Genomic DNA, 21,216 nt, shown 5'->3' with positions numbered 1-21,216 from the left:
TTTTGCTGACCATGTCGGCGCATTGGGGTCCGCAATGTTGGCCAACCTTATAATTGAGAATGATGATTTGTAAGCAAGGTGTAAATGAGCTGTCCCCTGACAGCTAGTGATGAGCCAGGGGGCGGGGGAAAGGCTTCAGGACCAGGCTGTATTTACATGAGCTCGCCTACTCTGCCCAGGTATCCAGCAGACAGAGCTGTGTTGCCCAAGTGATCGATTTTGGCAGGTGTTGGGAGTTTCTTTACTAAACATTTTTATTATTTTATCATTAATTTTTACATAAAACATAAGAATGGTCATATTGGGTCTGACCAATGGTCCATCTAGCCCAGTATCTTGTCTTCTGACAGTGGCCAATGCCAAGAGCTTCAAAGGGAAATAACAGAACAGGGTAATTATTGAGTGATCCATCCCCTGTTGTCCACTCCCAGCTTTGGGCATACAGAGGCTCTCAGAGCACGGTGTTGCATCCCTGCCCACCCTGGCTAACAGCCATTGATGGACCTGTCCTCCATGAGCTTATCTAGTTCTTTTTTTTTAATCCTGTTCTAGTTTTGGCCTTCACAACATCCTCTGGCAAGGAGTTCCACAGGTTAACTGTGTGTTGTGTGAAGCAGTACTTCCTTTTGTTTGTTTTCAACCTGCTGCCTATTAATGTCATTGGGTGATCCCTAGTTCTTGTGTTATGTGAGGGAGCGTTTCACTTTCTCCTCACCAGTCAAGATTTTATAGACCTCAGTTATATCCCCCCTTTGTCGTCTCTTTTCCAAGCTGGAAAGTCCCCCAGTCTTTTTAATCTCTCCTCATATGGAAGCTGTTCCATATCCCTAATCATTTTAGTTGCCCTTCTCTGTGCCTTTTCCAACTTCAATAGCTCTTTTTTGAGATGGGACAATCAGGACTGCACGCAGTATACAAGCTGCGAGCATACCGTGGATTTATAGAGTAAAAGTGGAGGAGCTTGGTTTGCCAGACCGATCAGCAAAGCCAATGCTGACAAATGCTGTGAAAAGGCTGCAAAACACCAATCCTCGGGACTGCAGGGACATGCAGAAAGCCTTATAAGCCAGTCACTGTCAAAGCCAATTTTAGAAATACTTAACAAGGCTGGTGACACAACCCCGTTTATTCAAACAAACATGGCTGTCACATCATCCTTTCTCTTTAAGCAAGGATGGAGGCCAATGTTAAGTGCATGGTCATTTGTTAATCTGGAAGTTGGACACTGGTTCCGACCAAGACCAGCAGATGCTCACTGTCTTTCTGCAAGAAACTCAGCTGACTGGCTAGAAGCATGCGGTGCAACAGTGAAAGAGTCAGCCGTCAAAAAAGTGAAGACCTCTCTCACCTCATTCAGAGAATGTGCATACGTGGCTGACGAATGCACCAATGCAAATGGGTGTCAAGTGTTAAGTCACTGCCTATGTTATCTTGTTGTCAGGGGTCGGCCAGTAGATGAATTTCTAGATGTTCAGGTTATAGAAGACACATCGGCTGCACCTCTGACAAGCCACGTCTTAGAAGAGTTAAATGCTTCTCAGTTGAACCCCAAACAGATGGCTGCTTGTGCATTTGATGGAGCTGCAAACGTCTCTGGAAGACATAGCGGAGTACAAGCTTCGCTCAGAGAAAAGTGTAACTCTGATCTCTCCCCTACACACCGCAGGGGCCATCTGCTCCAACTAGCGCCAGGACGAGCTGCAGAATCTTCAAAAGGCATTTCAAAAGCTATCAATTGAATGTCTTCATTACACTCTTTTTCAGTCAGAATCCAAAAGGACTCAAGGTCTTGGAAAATATAGAAGATACACTGGGACTGAAGTTCAAATTAGTCCAACCTGGGAAAACCCGCTGGCTTTCTCATGAGCGATTCTTGGCTGTTGTCTTAAAATGACTGCAACCATTATTGTTGGCTTTGGAAAGTATCTACCGAGATGGGATGGGTCTGAGTAGTGGATGATGGATTACTTTTGCTCCTACGTTCAGAGCAGACTATGGCCATTCTCTCTCTTGTAAGTCTACTGTTGAAACCACTTGGTTTCATTCAGGCATCTGCTACAACAATAGTAGATCTCTGTCCAGCAATGGAAGCCACGCTGGGATCAATCAGAGATCCATTGAAAACGTACTGGAAGAAGCAAAGACTTCAGTTCAGACGTTGACTAATTAGGGCACTTATATTAACTCCTTAAACGAAGAAGACAAGTGTTGTTAAGGCAGCTGAAAAAGTAAAGTACATGGACTTGATTCTTACATCTCTAGAACAACAACTTCTGGATGCCATCAACCTCTACGTAGCTTTTACAGCTGCCTGTCTTATAAAACGCCGACAGTTGAGTGAGGCTCTCCCAGCAATGGGGCTGCCATGGGACCAGGACAGAACAGAGAATTTGAACACACAGTGGAATATCATACGATGGACGAATGTAGATTTGACTTCAACTTCTTCTTTGTCATCACTAATGGTTTGACCCAATTTTTGTGCTCTGTTTCCTGGGATGAAGGAAGTAGGAATTCATCTCTTGCTACTCCCGGTCACAGCAGCTACAGCCGAGCGTTCTTTTCCCTCGTTGGACAGAATTTTGGGTTCCGAAAGAAGTCGCCTTCTGCCTGATCATGAGCATGTCATGAAGGACTGGAAGCACCTGACACATGAGAAGCTACCAAAAATGAATGCACTGTGTTTGAGAAATTCATTAACGGAGCTGTGCAAAATTACAGGAAGGGACCAAGAAGGATGTAAGTATAGTGCTTCATAGTAGGCTTGAGTAGCCAACTGTAATTTGTGTGATGATTTACAAGCATCAGTTAAATCGAATAAAATGGTTGTGAAACATTTTTCAGTGTTTACTGTGGTGCCATAGAGCCCACCTTTGCCCTCACGGTCTCACCCCTCATGGGTCCTCCCCCTTCCCCCTGTATTTCTGAACACCCCCCTAATCTCAGTTTCTGGGGAAAACACTGCAGTGAAATATTTTTTCTGCGTGATACTTGTTTATATCACATTCTGTCAGCTGCAGGATTCAGCATCAATTCTCCTCCGAATGGAAATAGCAGGGGAGGTTGGTTGATTTTGCTGGGCTGCTTCACTGGCTCATTTGTTCGTGGGAGAAGCCTGAGCCTCTACAGAGCTATTCCCCTCACCGAAAACACCATGCCAGCTTTTCAATCAAACTCTTTGCCTCCCCACCAAGGTTTGGCTGAGTTTGAGATCCTCAGTAGCAACAGTTATAATCAACCGATGCCATGTTTTGTAGAGATCATGAGCACGTTACCAACTGCGGGCTCAGGTATGGCTCCAAAGCTTGAGCCATGGGGTGGCGGAGGAGAAGGTGGTACATCTTCAAGCAGTGGCGGTAGGAGGGGTGCTTGTGCTGGTGGAAGCCGGGGAAGCCCCGGGGCCACCAGGAGCCCTGGGGAGTGAGGGTTGCCCTCACCAGTACAGAATAGGTGTAGCAGCATGGCACGCCACGCAGGGCCTGGCTCCTCTGGGGTGCTCAGTATAGCTGGCAGGGCCTTCCGCCCCTCCCCGTCTGCCATCAGGGTATTTAGGCAGGAGCAACATTATGGCTTCCACATGCATGGGAGTGTTTGGAGGAGGGACAGGACTTTTTGACCCTCTTCTCACCTCCACCACCACTAATGCCTCTGTGTGACGGCAGCCATGTTTTGACCCTGTACCGAATAGATAGGAACTGCTTCTGCCAGGAAAAATTTCAGGGGAGCATAGATGTTCCTCAGTAAGGGAAATAGGAAATCCAAAATACTTCTTTCCTTTCTACGCAGCCCCCCACCCCCCAAGAATAAAATATACCTGCATGGAGACAAACCCATCTGGCTCATCTTTACCCTACAGACTTCAGAATCTCTTTCTGAACAAGCCCTTTCATCTCCAGTGAGATATTACCCCAGGAGCGGGCTGGAATCTACGCTCCCTTTGATCAGACCCTTTCTCAATCAAGGCACCAGGACAAGTGTGTTGCTGCTGGCTGAGTGGATGAACTGTAATGGTCAGAGATTGCACCAGTATAGAAGTATATTGAAGGCGAACCCTAAGGAAATTAAGAGTTTGAATCATCCTCCACATGTCCCGTGTCCCACTACAATGAATCCAGGCAGGGTCCTTTGGAAGCCGAACGCTTTATGCTTCCATCCCACCACACCACTGTCAAGTTTTAGCAAATTAGGACAAGTCAGCACATAAGAACAACCATACGTATCAGTAACTTGCTAATGGTAACAATTCACTACCTCTCCCTGCTACGGGTAGCAAGTCCCTACAGAGAGCAGTTTCACACACCCTATGGTGTAAGAAATTGCTCTCTGGAGGAATTAGCTACATCAGTTAGCAGTTTTTCGCAAATTAGGACAAGTCAGAAAATAAGAACAATCTTATGTTCTTGGTGGTGATGGGGGACTTCAACCACCCAGACTTCTGTTGGGAAAATAACCCAGCAGGGCACAGATTATCCGAGAAGTTCTTGGCATGTATTGGAGACAATTTTTTATTTCACAAGGTGAAGAGGCTGTTCTAAGGGAGAGGCTGGTCTAGATTTGATTTTGACAAATAGGGAGGAACTGGTTGAGATTTTGAAAGTGGAAGGCAGCTTGGGTGAAAGTGATCACGAAATGGTCTCGTTCATGATTCTAAGGAATGGTAGGAGGGAGAACAGCACAACACAGACAATGGATTTCAAGCAGGCAGACTTTAGCAAACTGAGGGAGTTGGTAGATACAATCCCATGGGAAGCAAGTCTAAGGGAAAAACAACTGAAGGCACCTGGCACTTTTTCAAAGAGACGTTATTAAGGGCACAAGAGAAAACTATCCCACTGCGTAGGAAAGACAGGAAGTCTGGCCAGAGACCACCCTGGCTTAACCTGGAGATCTTCAATGATCGAAAACTCAAACAAGAGTCCTTCAAAAAGTGGAAACTCGGTCAAATTACAAAGGATGAATATAAACAAATAACACAAGTATGTAGGGACAAAATTAGAAAGGCCAAGGCACAAAACGAGATCAAACTAGCTGGAGACATAAAGGGTAACAAGAAAACATTCTACAAATACATTAGAAGCAAGAGGAAAATCAAGGACAGGGTAGGCCCTTTACTCAATGTAGGAGGGGAGTGGTGAAATAATAACAGAAAATGTGGAAATGGCAGAGGTGCTTAATGACGTCTTTGTTTCAGGTTTCAGAGTAGCAGCCATGTTAGTCTGTATCAGCAAAAAGAACGGGGAGTACTTGTGGCACCTGAGAGACTAACACGTTTATTTGGGCATAAGCTTTCTTGGGCTAAAACCCACTTCATCAGATGCATGCAGTGGAAAATACAGTAGGAAAATATATATATGTGCACAGAGAACATGAAACAATGGGGGTTGCCGTACCCACTGTAATGAGAGTGATCAGTTAAGGTGAGCTATTATCAGCAGGAGAAAAAAAACCTTTTGCAGTGTGTGATGTTATTGACATAAGCTGGGACCGTAGAGATCATTGTTGCAACCAAGGTCCTGTAGTGGCACAAAATCTTGTATAAAGGGGGTCAAATGAGGTGTCCCAGACAAGGTTATGGTTGGCTGGTTATGATTATGCTGTCTATATGCGTGTATCATTTTTGTAGTTAAAGTTATGAATATTGGCTCTGTACCGTCTGTATTTCAAACTTCTGTTCTGCTTCTGGGGGACACCCCAGACAAGCTGGTGTCAGCTCTGCCTAGCCAGCTGGATGACCCATTAAGGACCATCAGCGACACAACTGACCCACTGAGAGAAGGCAGACACGCCTGGGGACTCAGCCAGGTGTGCAGGGACCTGCCTAGGGACAGAAGAACTCTGAGGTGTTTCCAGGTCATGGGATGGGCAGCTTTTCTTTGGGACACAGAAAGAGACCACATGGCAAGAGACTATACAAAGCTCTCTGGAGAGTGGGGTGGGGGGAGGTATTTTTTCATGCTTTGTGCATATAAAAAGATCTTCTACACTTTCCACAGTACGCATCCGATGAAGTAAGCTCACGAAAGCTTATGCTCAAATAAATTGGTTAGTCTCTAAGGTGCCACAAGTCCTCCTTTTCTTTTTGCGAATACAGACTAACACGGCTGCTCCTCTGAAACTTGCTAATAGCTGTTACCACAGAGAGCACACCCAATCAGCCAGTGAATTCTGTTAAGCAAGAGAAATCAGGGTTTGATCCTTCAAGACAAGGAGGAAAAAGAGAACTTAATTTTGCAAAGGGAAGCCACAGGCTAACCCTAAAATGCCAAAACCCCAATGGTATTGAGCCGAAGGTGTGGCATGACAAACATGACTGGAGACGGACACTTGCAAAGGATTTGTTGTTATTGCTCATGGTAATTTTTGTGACTAATGTGTTGCTGTTACCAAAAACTGTAAAAATGTACAATGTGCCTAATCTTTTGGGAAAGCCCTTAGACATGGTAAAAGGAATACGTGAGAACTCACTTTGTGCTAAAAGGCCTTGTTATACTGATGTTTCACAGTTAATGCCTGTAAACAGTCTTGGAACTTTTCACAGGGGAAAAGACGTTCCAGACCTGATGTGCTGTATGAAAAGGGAAACTGAGGCACACTACCATATTGCTTTCACAGCTAAATGCCAAGATTCCTGTACTATGGACAACATTAATAGCTACATTGACTTGACGTTAATTGGGTTCCAAACATTTGCCAGAGTTTGTATGGATAGAGTAGCTATGTTCTTTAGCTCTTGGCAAGATCATGAGACATACAGGAACCATGGCGCAAAAGCAGATCCAATCCACTATTGTTCTAACCAAGTTTTACCTGGAGTTTGTAAAGAGATTCAGTCATGTTATTGAACATGACTTTGATAAACCATTTCTGTTATACACCAACACTTGCTGCAGTAAGACAGAACCAGGGATGGGGAGCTCTTGGGATGCAGTCAGTGATGTTTGTGTCATCCCTTCCTGCATCAATTTTGCGTTGGGGGTGTGACGTTATTGACATAAACTGGGACCGTATAGATCATTGTTGCAACCAAAGTCCTGTAGTGGCACCAAATCTTGTACAAAGGGAGTCAAATAAGGTGTCTAAGGCACAGTTATGGTTTGCGGGTTATGATTATGCTGTCTATCTGTGTGTATCATTTTTGTAGTTGAAGTTAGGAATATTGGCTCTGTACCGTCTGTATTTCAAACTTATGCTCTGCTTCTGGGGAACACCCCAGACAAGCTGGTGTCAGCTCTGCCTAGCCTGCTGGATGGCCCATTAAGGACCATCAGCGACACAACTGACCCACTGAGAGAAGACAGACACGCCTGGGGACTCAGCCAGGTGTGCAGGGACCTGCCTGTGGACAGGACTCTGAGGTGTTTCCAGGCCATGGGATGGGCGGCTTGTCTTTGGGACACAGAAAGAGACCACACAGCAAGAGACTATACAAAGCTGCTGCAGCTCCTCCATCTTGTCTTCAGTCCTGCTTCTGACCTCTGGAGGGACTTGGCTACCCTGACGCTTTGAACCAAGGACTAAAGGACCCATCCCAGCTGGGGATGTTCTCCAGAGACTTGATTTGAACCTGCCGTTTATTCCACCACTGCTGCAAGCCTGAACCAAGGACCTGGCCATCACTGGATGTCACTGCTTTCATTTCACCAGTTCTAGCTCCCGTCTGTATCTTTTCCTCTTATGAATAAACCTTTAGATTTTAGATTCTAAAGGATTGGCAACAGCATGATTTGTGGGTAAGAGCTGACTTGTACATTGACCTGGATCTGGGGCTTGGTCCTTTGGGATCGAGAGAACCTTTGTTCTTTTACTGGGGTATTAGTTTTCATAACCATCTGTCCCCATACCAAGTGGCACTGGTGGTGATACTGGGAAACCGGAGTGTCTAAGGGAATTGCTAGTGTGACTTGTGGTTAGCCCGGGGAGTAAAACCAAAGTCCTTTCTGTCTGGCTGGTTTGGTTTGCCTTGGTGTGCACAGAAACCCCAGCCCTGGGCTGTGACTGCCCTGCTTGAAGCAGTTTGTCCTGACTTGGCACGCTCCCTTGGGTCCCGCCAGAACCAGCATCGTTACATAGCGATAATCAGGATGGCCCATTTCCAACAGTAACAGAACGCCACTAGCCGTCACCTTCAGCCCCCAACTAAAACCTCTCCAGCGCATCATCAAGGATCTACAACCTATCCTGAAGGACGACCCATCACTCTCACAGATCTTGGGAGACAGGCCAGTCCTTGCCTACAGACAGCCCCCCAACCTGAAGCAAATACTCACCAGCAACCACACACCGCACAACAAAAACACCAACCCAGGAACCAATCCCTGCAACAAAGCCCGTTGCCAACTGTGTCCACATATCTATTCAGGGGACACCAGCACAGGGCCTAATCACATCAGCCACACTATCAGAGGCTCGTTCACCTGCACATCTGCCAATGTGATATATGCCATCATGTGCCAGCAATGCCCCTCTGCCATGTACACTGGCCAAACCGGACAGCCTCTATGTAAAAGAATAAATGGACACTAATCAGACGTCAAGAATTATAACTTTAAAAAACCAGTCAGAGAACACTTCAGTCTCCCTGGTCAGTCGATTACAGACCTAAAAGTGGCAATTCTTCAACAAAAAAAACCTTCAAAAACAGACTCCAACGAGAAACTGCTGAATTGGAATTCATTTGCAAACTGGACACCATTAAATTAGGCTTGAATAAAGACTGGGAGTGGATGGGTCATTACACAAAGTAAAACTATTTCCCCTTGCTTATTTTTCCCCTCGACTGTTACTCACACCTTCTTGTCAACTGTTGGAAATGGGCGATCCTGATTATCACTACAAAGGGTTTTTTTTCTCCTCCTGGTAATAGCTCACCTTACCTGATCACTCTCATTACAGTGGGTATGGCAACCCCCATTGTTTCATGTTCTCTGTGGATATATACATCTTCCTACTGTATTTTCCGCTGCATGCATTCGATGAAGTGGGTTTTAGCCCACAAAAGCTTCTGCTCAAATAAATTTGTTAGTCTCTCAGGTGCCACAATTCCTCCTCATTCTTTTTTCTTTGTTTCTGTTTTCACCAAGAAGGTTGGTGGCAACTGGATGTCTAATATACTGAATGGCAGTGAAAATAAGGTCGGATTAGAGGCTAAAATAGGGAAAGAACAAGTTAAAAATTACTTAGACAAGTTCGAGGTCTTCAAGTCACCAGGGCCTGATGAAATGCATCCTCGAATACTCAAGGAGCTGACTGAGGAGATATCCGAGCCATTAGCAATTATCTTTGAAAAGTCACAGAAGACGGGAGAGACTCCAGAAGACTGGGAAAGGGCGAATCTAGTGCCCACCTATAAAAAGGGAAATAAGGACAACTAGGGTGACCAGATGTCCCGATTTTATGGGGACAGTCCCGATTTTTGGGTCTTTTTCTTATATAGGCTCCTATTACCCCCCACCCCCTATCCCGGTTTTTCACACTTGCTGTCTGGTCACCCTAAGGACAACACGGAATTACAGACCTGTCAGCTTAACTTCTGTACCTGGAGAGGTAATGGAGCAAATAATTAAGCAATCAATTTGCAAACACTGAGAAGATAATGTGCTAAGTGACAGTCAGCATGGATTTGTCAAAAACAAATCATGTCAAACCAACTTGATAGCTTTCTTTGACAGGGTAACAAGCCTTGTGGACGCGGGGAAGGGGTAGATGTGGTATATCTTGACTTTAGTAAAGCTTTTGATACTGTCTTGCGTGATCTTCTCTTAAACAAACTAAAGAAATGCAACCTTGATGAAGCTATAATAAGGTAGGTGCAAAACTGGTTGGAAAACTGTCCCCAGAGAGTAGTTATCAGTGGTTCACAGTCAAGCTGGAAGGGTATAACGAGTGGAGTCCCGCAGGGATCAGTTCTGGTTCCGGTTCTGTTCAATATCTTCATCAGTGATTTAGATAATGGCATAGAGAACACACTTACAAAGTTTGCGGACCATACCAAGCTGGGAGAGGTTGCAAGTGCTTTGGAGGATAGGATTAAAATTCAAAATGATCTGGACAAACTGGAGAAATGGTCTGAAGTAAATAGGATGAAATTCAATAAGGACAAATGCAAAGTACTCCACTTAGGAAGGAGCAATCAGTTGTACATATACAAAATGGGAGCCTAGGAAGGAGCACTGCGGAAAGGGATCTTGGGGTCATAGTGGATCACAAGCTAAATATAAGTCAACAATGTCATGCTGTTGCAAAAAAAGCAAACATCATTCTGGGCTGTATTAGCAGGAGTGTTGTAAGGAAGACATGAGAAGTAATTCTTCTGTTCTACTCCATGCTGATTAGGCCTCAGCTGGAGTATTGTGTCTGGATCTGGGTGTCACATTTCAGGAAAGACATGGACAAAATTGGAGAAAGTCCATAGAAGAGCAACAAAAATGATGAAAGGTCTAGAAAACATGGCCTCTGAGGGAAGACTGAAAAAATTGGGTTTGTTTAGTCTGGAGAAGAGAAGACGGAGAGGGGACGTGAGAACAGTTTTCAAGCACATAAAAGGTTGTTACAAGGAGGAGGGAGAGAAATTGTTCTTCTTAACCTCTGAGGACAGGACCAGCAGCAAAGGGCTTCAATTGCAGCCAGGGCGGTTTAGGTTGGACATGAGGAAAAATGTCCTAACTGTCAGGGGGGTGAAGCCCTGGAATAAATTGCCCAGGGAGGTTGTGGAATCTGCATCATTGGGGATTTTTAAGAGCAGGTTGGACACACACCTGTCAGGGATGGTCTAGATATTACTTAGTCCTGCCATGAGTGCAGGGGACAAACTGCTATCTGTAGGAATTTGCTACATCAGATAGCAGGTTTCTTACAATCCATTGCGTATCAGTGACTGCTACCTGCCACACATTCCTACAGGGAGCAGTTTCCTATACTACAATTGGCTGGGTCGAGGCCTTGGTCTTTGGACACAGGTGTGGCAGGGACCTGCCGTTCTAACCTCGTCCCACGCTTTGACAGCCCAAGGGCAGGTCAGTATGGCCAGCCCCGTTCTCCTGTGGGGACTCAGCCCAGACCCCCACTGGGGCAGGGGCAGAGAAGGGACCAGAAGCCCCCAGAGCCGCACTGGTGGGGACAGATGGAGGTGAGCTGTTGATCCTGGTCTCTCGGGTCTGGACAGGTCGGGGCACTGTCATAGCTGGAATTAAAGTCTCCCTGATGGATCATTCTTTAGCTCCTGCTGCCTGCTAAAGATCACTCCCGGCCTGGTAAATATTTACCCAGCTGATGGGAAGCAAAACCAAAAGAACCCTTGAGAGCTTTCTCTGGAGTCTCACTTTTTGTCCCCATCACGCGAGGGAGCAGCGTGACTCACCCTCCCCTCTCCTGGGACGAAACTCCTGTGGGTGTTAACTCCTGTGGGCGTGAGCTGGTGAGCCCAGGGCCCCCAGTGTCCTGCCCACGTGTGGCAAACCTGGGTCTGTCTTTGCAGCCTGTAGGCATGTCTTGGCTGGTCCTGAGGCCAAAGCCTTGGCTTACGTGCTGCGTTCAGTTTCTGTTGGAGCCGGGGGTGGCCCGTAATGCAGTGACTGTGCCTATTTCTCTGGAGTATTTTACTGCATTGCACATGTATACGAGTCCCTCACCTAGCTCCAAAATGCAGCCACTGCTGGGGGGAGGCACAGCAGCGGTCGAACAGCCATGCTGCATGGGGCTCACCCGTCCGGCGCTGAAATGCCCCCACCTCTTGGGTGGGCCGTGGCAGCTGTTTAACGGGCACAAAGCCAAGCTCTGTGACGGTTTAGGACAGGAAGTGAGAGAGAAGCCCATATCCCAAGGATGCAGAATGGAGTGATCGGAGCCAGGGTCTGGCTGTGCAGAAAGTGACCAGTCCAGACATCCCCCCACGCCCCGCTCCAGCGAGGCCCCCAGCCTGCATTCCCCGAGGGGTGGGGGGGCGGAAAAGTTTGATGGGTGCCATCGTCCTGTTTTATTGCTTTACAGCACTGGGGAGTTTCTCCAGCTTATCTTATCTCCTGTGCTGAGCCAGCGTCCCACTCCCGCACACAGACCAATGTCTGCTCCTCCCAGTGGGAAAGCAGAACTGCGGGCCCCAGGCTTGGCCTGCTTTAAAGCTGTCAGAGCCCCGGTGGGAAAGATCCTCCTTCCCGCAACCCAGAGCTAATTGTGGGGGGTCCCCATTACACCCCTCGCTCAGCTGCTGCAGCACCCTGACAGCCAGCAGAGGGAGACCCCGTCCCCAGAGCCGGGCTCCAGGAGCGGCTGTGGGTGCAGGCACCGAGACAGGGACCGGCCTGTGATTCTTCAGGCTTCCAAGGGGGCGGCCGCACCCGAGGGAGCGGCCTGTCCAGCAGGAGTCAGGCCCTTGCCCCGGGCCGCAAAGAGCCTTGGATGCAGTGAAGGATGCAGTGAAGCCTTTAGTCTGCAGAAGAGAAGAATGAGGGGGGATTTGATAGCTGCTTTCAACTACCTGAGAGGGGGTTCCAAAGAGGATGGATCTAGACTGTTCTCAGTGGTGGCAGATGACAGAACAAGGAGCGATGGTCTCAAGTTGCAGTGGGGGAGGTCTAGGTTGGATATTAGGAAAAACTTTTTCACTAAGAGGGTGGTGAAACACTGGAATGCGTTACCTAGGGAGGTGGTAGAATCTCCTTCCTTAGAGGTTTTTAAGGTCAGGCTTGACAAAGCCCTGGCTGGGATGATTTAACTGGGACTTGGTCCTGCTTTGAGCAGGGGGTTGGACTAGATGACCTTCTGGGGTCCCTTCCAACCCTGATATTCTATGATTCTATGATTCTAAGGGTCCTCAGGCCAAGCAGCCCGCTTCCCTCCAACCCTGGCACCTCGCCATGGCCTCTCTGCAGGAAGGAGCCGCTGGTTCCCGGCTCGCTCGCGGCGTTGGAACCCCATGCGTGCCCTACGTGCTCAGCCGTGTCACCGGGCGTGTGCACCCGAAACTGCCCTGGCTTTGCTGCCCGGTGGCAGGGTGGGCCCCTGGTGCCCTGCACGGTTCTGGCACGGGAAGGGGCTCGGTGTCTCCTGGTCCCAGGCTTTGCTCTGGGCACCCATGGGGCTCCCCAAGGTGCTGCTTGCCCAGGGGGATCCCCATGCGGGCGCCCGCGGGGCAGCTGATCTCTGGAGCCGAGAGCAGGAAGGACCCGACCCCAAGGACTTGTCGGTGCATGTCCTTGTCCTGCAGAGCTGCGCTTGTCCTGGGGCCTCAGGCACTGAGGGGCTGGGCATGGTCTGTGCTTCCAGGTTGTGGGTCCCTGGACCAGAGCAAGCTGGGGCCTCTCCCATCCCTTCTGCCTGCAGTACCCCACACTCTCCCTCGGCACTCCTGCCAGGGAAATGGGTCGGGGCACAGGGGCTTCCCCCACTCCACCCGCCTGCCCGGCACTCCTGCCAGGGAGCGGGATCGTGGCACGGGGGCTTCCCCTGCTCCCCAGCAGGAGCGCTGGGTGGCCAGAGAGAGTCGGGGTGTGGGGGTCACCATTTTCCCAGGGCCCCCCCAATTGGCCAGGACCCAGGGCATGACTCCGTTGGCCCAGTGGCTGATTCGCCACTGCCCGCTTCTGTGTCTGCTGGGCCGGGAACTCCTGCCTGGCTCTGGCCTCCTTCCAGTAGCTTCCATAAACCCAGGCAAGAGGCGGTCAGGGTGCGCCGAGCCGGAGCAGGACGTGACCCAGTTCCCCTGGCCCCTTGCCTCTGCGGAGCCGGGGTAATTAATGGAGGAGGGGCGTTTCCTGGGGCGGACCCAAGTATGGAGGTTCTCTCCCTGAATCCCGGAGGCACCCGCTCTGTGGGGAACCCCAGTGGCCCTGCGAGACTGAAAGGGCAGGGGGGTAACTGAGGGCAAAGAGCCTGGCCAGTGGGTGCCGCCCTGGTGGTGATGGGCGGGCACCAGAGAGGGTGACTGTGCCTAGAGCCAGGCCACCTCAGCACGACAGTCGAGGAGGAGCCACCCCAAACGCCCCATGCGATGGAGCAAATACCTCAGCCGATGCCCGGTTTGCCCGGTGCCCAGCAGATTGCAGGCTCAGTTTGCAGCCCCCCACTGGCCCCTTGCTATTCAACCAGCCCAAGGAATGTTTCCGGGGGCTGCCGCCACGGCGGATGGAATCTGGGTGCCTGGAGCTGTCATGGAAGAACGAGGCTAATCTACACCCTGAGTTCCAAAAACCGGGGTGGGAGGTGGGGGGGCACCACACTCAGGCCAGACAAGTGCATCCTCAGGGCAACCGAGGCACGTCCCAGCCCCATTCTCTGAGCTGGCCCCGGCCCTGCCACAGCGGCAGCTCTCCCTGAGATGAAGCCGGCACAGAACTATCTGCTGCAATGATCATGCTGAGCTACAAGAGACCAACTCGCCCGGGCGCTACCGTGCTGGGCAGACGGCTTGGCACCGACCTCAGCAGGATCCCGCCTTCGCCAGCATGAAGGTGCCGATCGGGTGAGTCCTGGATCCACAGACAATCACAGTCCCGGTTAAAGTCAGCGGGTGCCAAGCACCTTCCTTCAGACTCAGAGGCAGGAGCAATTAAGCCCTTTTGTGGAGTAGAGAGAGCTGCAAACAGTGGGGGTGACCACCCAAAGCATGTGGCAGATCAGAGCTGAGTCAGGGGGCTCCGGTGGGGTTTCTCAGGGTGCACAGTCAGGGGGGCGAGGAGACTGGTCTCAGTCTCTGTGTGCTGCAGGCAGGAAGGCTGGCAAAGCAGCCACGAGGGTGACCCTGAGAAGCAGCGGAATGACGGGGCTTCTTGGGCACAGAGCCCATGGGAGGGGCAGGTGTGGGAATTTCTGAGCAAGGGACCTGCCTGCTGGACAGGCTTAGGGAAGCGGGACCATGTGCACAAGGTAAAGAACCAGGTCACACTGAAGAATCTCCCTGCTCAGAGCATCTGTTTCTCTGCCCAGCAAGTCCCCATGGGCGCGCTACTCTGGCCGAGGGGCACCGAGACCAATAAAGAGATGGCACAGTCGGGTGGGCAGCAGGGAAGCCAGCAGTTTGTGTGTCTGCACTGCTTACCCCCCACAGGCTGGGCACAAGCCGGGGGGTCTCCCCGCACAGTGGAGTCCTTCAGCCCAGCTGGTGGCCTTGCAGGGAAAAGCCCTGGGAGCACTAGGAAGGCTGCAAGGAAGAAATACGGTTTCGTGGTGGCGCACAGATTTGCCAGCCCCTGACACTGGTGGCTGAGTGTCCCTGACCGGGGCTGATGGTACATACAAGCCATATGGGGTGCAAGCTGGTTGAGTCACCTGATCTGCGTCAGCGATGGCCAGAAGCAGGGCTGCAGCAGCATTGTTAGCCCTGTCTCAGTGTTGGCTGTCGGAAAGAACGACATTTGTATCCACCCCAACCCATCGCGACTCCGGAAGTGGCATGTATCCCATCACGTGACACATGGACCAGGGATCACCAGTGACATTAACAGGCAGCAGGTTTAATACAAACAGCAGAAATTGACGTGTTGTTCCTTGACTTTAGCAAAGCTTTTGAGACGGTCTTCCACAGTATTCTTGCCAGTAAGTTAAAGAAGTATGGGCTGGATGAATGGACTATAAGGTGGATAGAAAGCTGGCTAGATTGTCGGGCTCAACGGGTAGTGATCAATGGCTCCATGTCTAGTTGGCAGCCGGTATCAAGTGGAGTGCCCCAAGGGTCGGTCCTGGGGCTGGTTTTGTTCAATATTTTCATTAATGATCTGGACGATGGCGTGGATTGCACCCTCAGCAAGTTTGCAGATGAGACTAAACTGGGAGGAGAGGTAGATACGCTGGAGGGCAGGGATAGGATACAGAGGAACCTAGACAAATTGGAGGACTGGGCCAAAAGAAATCTGATGAGGTTCAACAAAGACAAATGCAGAGTCCTGCACTTAGGAAGGAAGAATCCAATGCACCGCTACAGACTAGGGACCGAATGGCTCGGCAGCAGTTCTGCAGAAAAGGACCTAGGGGTGACAGTGGACGAGAAGCTGGATATGAGTCAACAGTGTGCCCTTGTTGCCAAGAAGGCCAATGGCATTTTGGGGTATATAAGTAGGGGCATTGCCAGCAGATCGAGGGACGTGATCGTTCCCCTCTATTCGACACTGGTGAGGCCTCATCTGGAGTACTGTGTCCAGTTTTGGGCCCCACACTACAAGAAGGATGTGGAAAAATTGGAAAACGTCCAGCGGAGGGCAACAAAAATGATTCGGGGACTGGAACACATGACTTATGAGGAGGGGCTGCGGGAACTGGGATTGTTTAGTCTACAAAAGAGAAGAATGAGGGGGGATTTGATAGCTGCTTTCAACTACCTGAAAGGGGGTTCCAAAGAGGATGGATCTAGACTGTTCTCGGTGGTAGCTGATGACAGAACAAGGAGTAATGGTCTCAAGTTGCAGTGGGGGAGGTCTAGGTTGGATATTAGGAAAAACTATTTCACTAGGAGGGTGGTGAAGCACTGGAATGGGTTCCCTAGGGAGGTGGTGGAATCTCCTTCGTTAGAGGTTTTCAAGGTCAGGCTTGATAAAGCCCTGGCTGGGATGATTTAGTTGGGGATTGGTCCTGCTTTAAGCAGGGGGTTGGACTAGATGACCTCCTGAGGTCCCTTCCAACCCTGAGATTCTATAAATTACTTCTTCACAGAGTGCACAGCCAAGCTGTGGAACTCACTGCCAGGGGATGGTGTGACGGCCAAAAGTACAACAGGGTTCAAAACAGAACTGGTTATGTGCCTGGAGGACAGGTCCATCAATGGCTATTAGCCAGGATGATCACAGATACAATCCCCTGCTGTGGGGGTCCCTAAAACCTCTCTTTGCCAGATGCTGGGAATTGGATCACTTGACGATTCCCCTGATCTGTTCATTCCCTTTGAAGCACCTGGCATTGGCCACTGTCGGACGCTGGGCTGGATGGACCATTGGCCTGGCCCAGTGTGGCCATTCTGATGTTCTGGGAGGGCCCAGCAGCGACAGGGGGCCTGATGTTTAATGATTCCTCAGGCCATGAGCTGAGACCCGACCAAGAGCATGGGGAAGGGGGGATGGAGCACAGGGCCAGGCATTAGCTGGTTTCCCCAGGGACGAAGATTTCAAGCACTGCCGCAGGCTCACGAGGTGTGGCAGGGCCCAGAAGCTGGGAGTGGAAGCCAGGGGTGGCTCATTGCATAGTTACCCTAGTCTGTACCCAGCCCCTGCCCCCCTGGTATGAGCCACAGTCAGAGACAGGCTAGGGACAGGGTGGGCCATGGGCTGACCCAGTCTGGCTGCACTTATGCCCTCGTGAGGCCAAGTGTTCCACATGGGCACTGACGTTTCTGCAACACAGAGCTGTTGTGATCTGTTTCCTGGGGAGAGCCAGGCTGCTCAGTGTGGGGTCCAGCGACCGCCCCCCAGGTCAGGTGCTTGCCGGAGACACGGGTTAGTCAGCGCCCGGGTCCAACTGGCTGCGCACAACGAGAGTGCCACAGCGCCCCGGCCTCACTGGCTGGCAGGGAAGCGCAGCCCTTAAAGGCACAGTCCTCAATACCCTCCCAGCCAGAAATTGAGACACTAACACAATTACAACCCCGCTGACAACACCCAGAGCCTGCCAGCCAACTCCCTGCACGGCTGCCCTGGGACATCGGCTGCTCTGCTGCCAGAAGGCAGCGGGGTGTGTCCTGGGGCTCCGTTGTCTCACCTAGCCATGGCTGGTTCCTGTCCAAGACCCCCCTCGGGCATGACTCAGTGTCCCTCGTTGCCCACCGGCCTGGGTTTGGAGAGGGTGTCGCCTCTTTCTCTGCAGCCTGTGTCCGGCTGAGTGACACCCTCACACCCCCGCAGGGCGGTGACTTGGGAATACGACCGCTGTGCCGAATAGCTGGGCCAGACAGCCAGCTGACTGGCCAGGTCTCCGTACGGCTGCTCATGGCCACGCTGTCTGACAGACACTCAGCCAGCTCCCACGGCTGGCGCAGAACGATGCCATGGCCGGCTGGGTGAATGATCACGCATCATTCACATCGGCGCTGGCACATGCAGTGTCCCATGGGCAGGGCCCCTTCCCCTCTCCTGGGCCCTGACCCTCGCCTCACGCAGCCCAAAGCGGGAGAGGAGCAAAGCCGAGCACCACGCCTGTGGCCAGGCTGGAGGCGGGCAGGGCGGGCGCGAGGCCACGTGATGGGGTGCTCCACAGGGGTGCGCTGCTGGCTCTCCAGCTCCCCAGGGCCTGCTGATGGGGGCAGGGAGCCTGGGCCAGGCCCGGTTTGGGCAGGCTGCAGCGTGGCAGGTGATGGCTGGGGCGGGTGGCAGGCCGGGCTGTTCCCCGTTATCGGGCCCTAGCTGGTGGCACAGTCCAAGCCTCTTCAAACATTAACCAGCATTTCCTCCCCGGCTCCAGGGCCATTTATGGCCCAGTGGGTAAATGAAGGCTCAGAAGTAATTTATAATGTTGACTCTGCTGCAACCTGTGGACTTTCCCATGGCCCCCCAGGTGCCCATGAAGGTGGGGCCCACACGGGCACCCCATGGCGGGGCCCACGCCGCTCTTGCCCTAATGCAGGGCTCAGGGTGGGCCCGGGCATCTCTGCCCACTAGGCCTATGCCGGAAACAGCTCTGCTGTGGGCACACTGGCTCCCTGCCCAGTCAGAGTTTCCAGCAGCAGAGCAGACCCCCTCGCCCACCCGGGTGTGGGGTACAGGGTGCCCCCTTAGCCTGGGACCCCCCAGCCCGGCTCTTCCAGTCCCTGTGAATGGGCACACGGAGGCCATTGGCTAGCTCGACGCTGTGCCTGGGGGCAGGGTTTGAATACCAGGCCCGAGACCTTGCACAGGGCTCTGTATCACTGAGGAGCCAGGATGCCAGGGGGATGGGCTCATGGCGGCTGGTGCTGCTGGGCAGGTGGCTGCACCCGCTGGAGCTTTCTCCGAGTGGGCGGCTCCATCCCTGGCTAAAATGAGTGGCACTGACTGTGCCAGGCACCCGCCTGGTGCTCATGGCAGAGCCGTGCCCGTGCCCCATGAAGGACACTGGGCCCGGAAGGCACACTGGCGTCGCTGCCTGAGATGTGGGTGACACCAGCTGCAGGCCCAGCAACCGCTGTTGTTTCGCGGGAGGCCAGCGGACTGGGCGGGGGGCATGGGGAGGTTCTCACACCCCAGATCTGCAAGTTTCCCGGCTCCCTCCCGCTGCAAGAGACAAACTCGCTGTCTTTGCCAGGTGGGCCCTGCCCCACGGTGTCCTGGCCTCTCACTCAGCTTCCCTCACCAGCTGAGCCGGATGCCCCCCGGCGCTCTGTCCCATCGCCCCTGTGGACGCAGGCCTGGAAGGGACCCCTGGTCCCGGAGCCAGCCCCAGGCCACCCCATCAGCTCACCCCATCACAAAACGCGCAAGCTGCAGTGTAAAACCAGCTGGCCCCCAGCTCCTGCCGGCCTCGCCACCCGAGAGCAGGGCCTGGCACAAGCCCCTCGGCTACAGTAACACAGAGACACCGCCAGCCTTTGCCGACGGCTGCTCCCAATCGCCCGGCCCCGGCCGCCTCTGCGGCAGGCTCGACCCGGGTTTGCCCACCCCACTCAGCAGCTGGCAGCCCCCCCCTTACCTGGCGCCGAGTAGCCGGGGGAGGGGCAGCTTTATTGCCCCAAGGTTTGTTCAGGGTCTCTCGGCTGGTGCGGGTTGTTGCTCTGCCCAGGGCTTGGCGAGCCAAGGCCAGGCGAGGGAGGGGACCCTGCCCGGCAGCCTGGTGATGGAGTCGCCCGGCCCCCTCCCCCCTCCGGCCCGCTAATGAGCTGAACTCCAGCAATTAGTCCACCAAAGTGAGGGGCGGGGGGGGGGAGCAAAAGGTGGCCAGGGACGACAGGCAGCTCATTCATGAGGGAGTGGGACAAGCCAACCCCAGCAAAGGGGCCGGAAGATGCCAGGGGAGTGAGCTCAGAGTCAGCCGAGCCAGCACGGGGCAGAGCAGGTGCCTATGGGAGGGGGCTCGGGCTCGGGTGAACCTGTCACCAGCCTCCCCCCGTCCAGGTCACCTATTGGCCGTGCCCCCAGCGATGCCCCCCCAATCCTGGGTCTGAGCAGGAGCATTGTGGGGGGTGCGCGGGCAGAGGCGGGCAATGCTGGGGGGTCGTCCCATATGGGGCGGGGGGGCATGAGGCTGGGGAACAGTGCGTTAGGGACTAGCGCGGGCAGAGGGGGGGCTGCTGATGCCTTGCCCAGGGCCAGCCCCGTGGGCCTGTCACGCGGGCAGGGCTGCTGGCACTTGCAGGCACTGCGCCAAGCGGGTTGGAGGTAGTCAGGGGGCAGGAGGGCAAGACAAGAGAGACCAGACGGGTTGCAGCAAGGGGGATACTGGGGACGAGGTGCCAGCTCGCGGGGAGTTCGGCGTCCCCGGGTGGACGTGGGACCCCCGGCACAGGCAATTGCTAAGCCCAAGTTTGCTCTGTCCTGCCTTGGCGCAAGGGGCTGGACGTGGTGAGGTCCCATCCAGCCCGGCAGTGCAATGCACAACGAGCCAGCAGCGGGGGCACAGGCCGAGCCCCCAACATGGGGCCGACACTCAGACACGCTAGGGGCTGAATTCTCCACCTGAGTGGATCCCCCGCTGAGGCCATTCCCTCCCCCCCCCACCCAACTCACAATTAATTGGTCTCAAACCTCCTGCTTTTCTGAGGCTGGCACATGGGGGCAGCAGCCTGGGGGTTGGCTCTGCTGTGTAGCCCCCCTGCAGTGGCTCTGGAAGGTGGGTCAATTGTTTGCCCTGCGGGGCGAGAATTAGAAGCCAGGTCACCTGAGCCCCTGGCCTATGACTTAGCCACAAGACTCCCCTCGCTGAAGTGCTGGGGCCACCCCATGCCTGACCCCCCCCCCACTTTAGTCCTTCATAGAGTTTGTGGGTGTGTGGGGGGGTGATGGGGCTGGCCCCAGCATGTCACATATGACCCCGGGGGGTCTTGTGAGAAACCCACAGCACACGAGCAGGGCCAGGGTGGCAGCTGGGGACACTGGAAGCCACCGCCCAAGGACACAGGCAAGGCTGATCCGTAGCAGGGCCAGGGTGACAGGGGCACGGTCACCTCCCTTTACCTTCGCAGAGCCGCTGGATGGACTGCCGCAGAGGGCGGCGTTAGCCGCTCCAGACACTGCCTGGCCCCCGGCAAAGGGGTGGTTAAAAAGCCCCTTGTGCCGCACAGAGCAGGTACGAGCACCGGACGAGTTGCACGGTCCCTGGGCCTTCGGGCTA

General features: G+C 52.9%; 1 protein-coding gene across 1 annotated transcript in view; it reads right to left on the bottom strand.

Annotated features, from left to right (window-relative positions):
• Window positions 1–19,712, bottom strand: part of VIL1 (villin 1) — a 40,886-nt gene extending 21,174 nt beyond the window's left edge. Inside the window, exon 1 of the mRNA XM_037913126.2 lies at window positions 19,579–19,712. The gene's annotated coding sequence lies outside the window, so the exon portion shown is untranslated. The remainder of the gene's footprint in view (window positions 1–19,578) is intronic.
• Between the last annotated feature and the right edge of the window lie 1,504 nt (window positions 19,713–21,216).

The sequence above is a fragment of the Chelonia mydas genome, chromosome 11 (genome assembly GCF_015237465.2).
Source record: "Chelonia mydas isolate rCheMyd1 chromosome 11, rCheMyd1.pri.v2, whole genome shotgun sequence".
NCBI lineage: Eukaryota > Metazoa > Chordata > Testudines > Cheloniidae > Chelonia > Chelonia mydas.
Note: the sequence above shows the minus strand (reverse complement) of the source record. Positions and strands in the feature narration are given on the sequence as shown.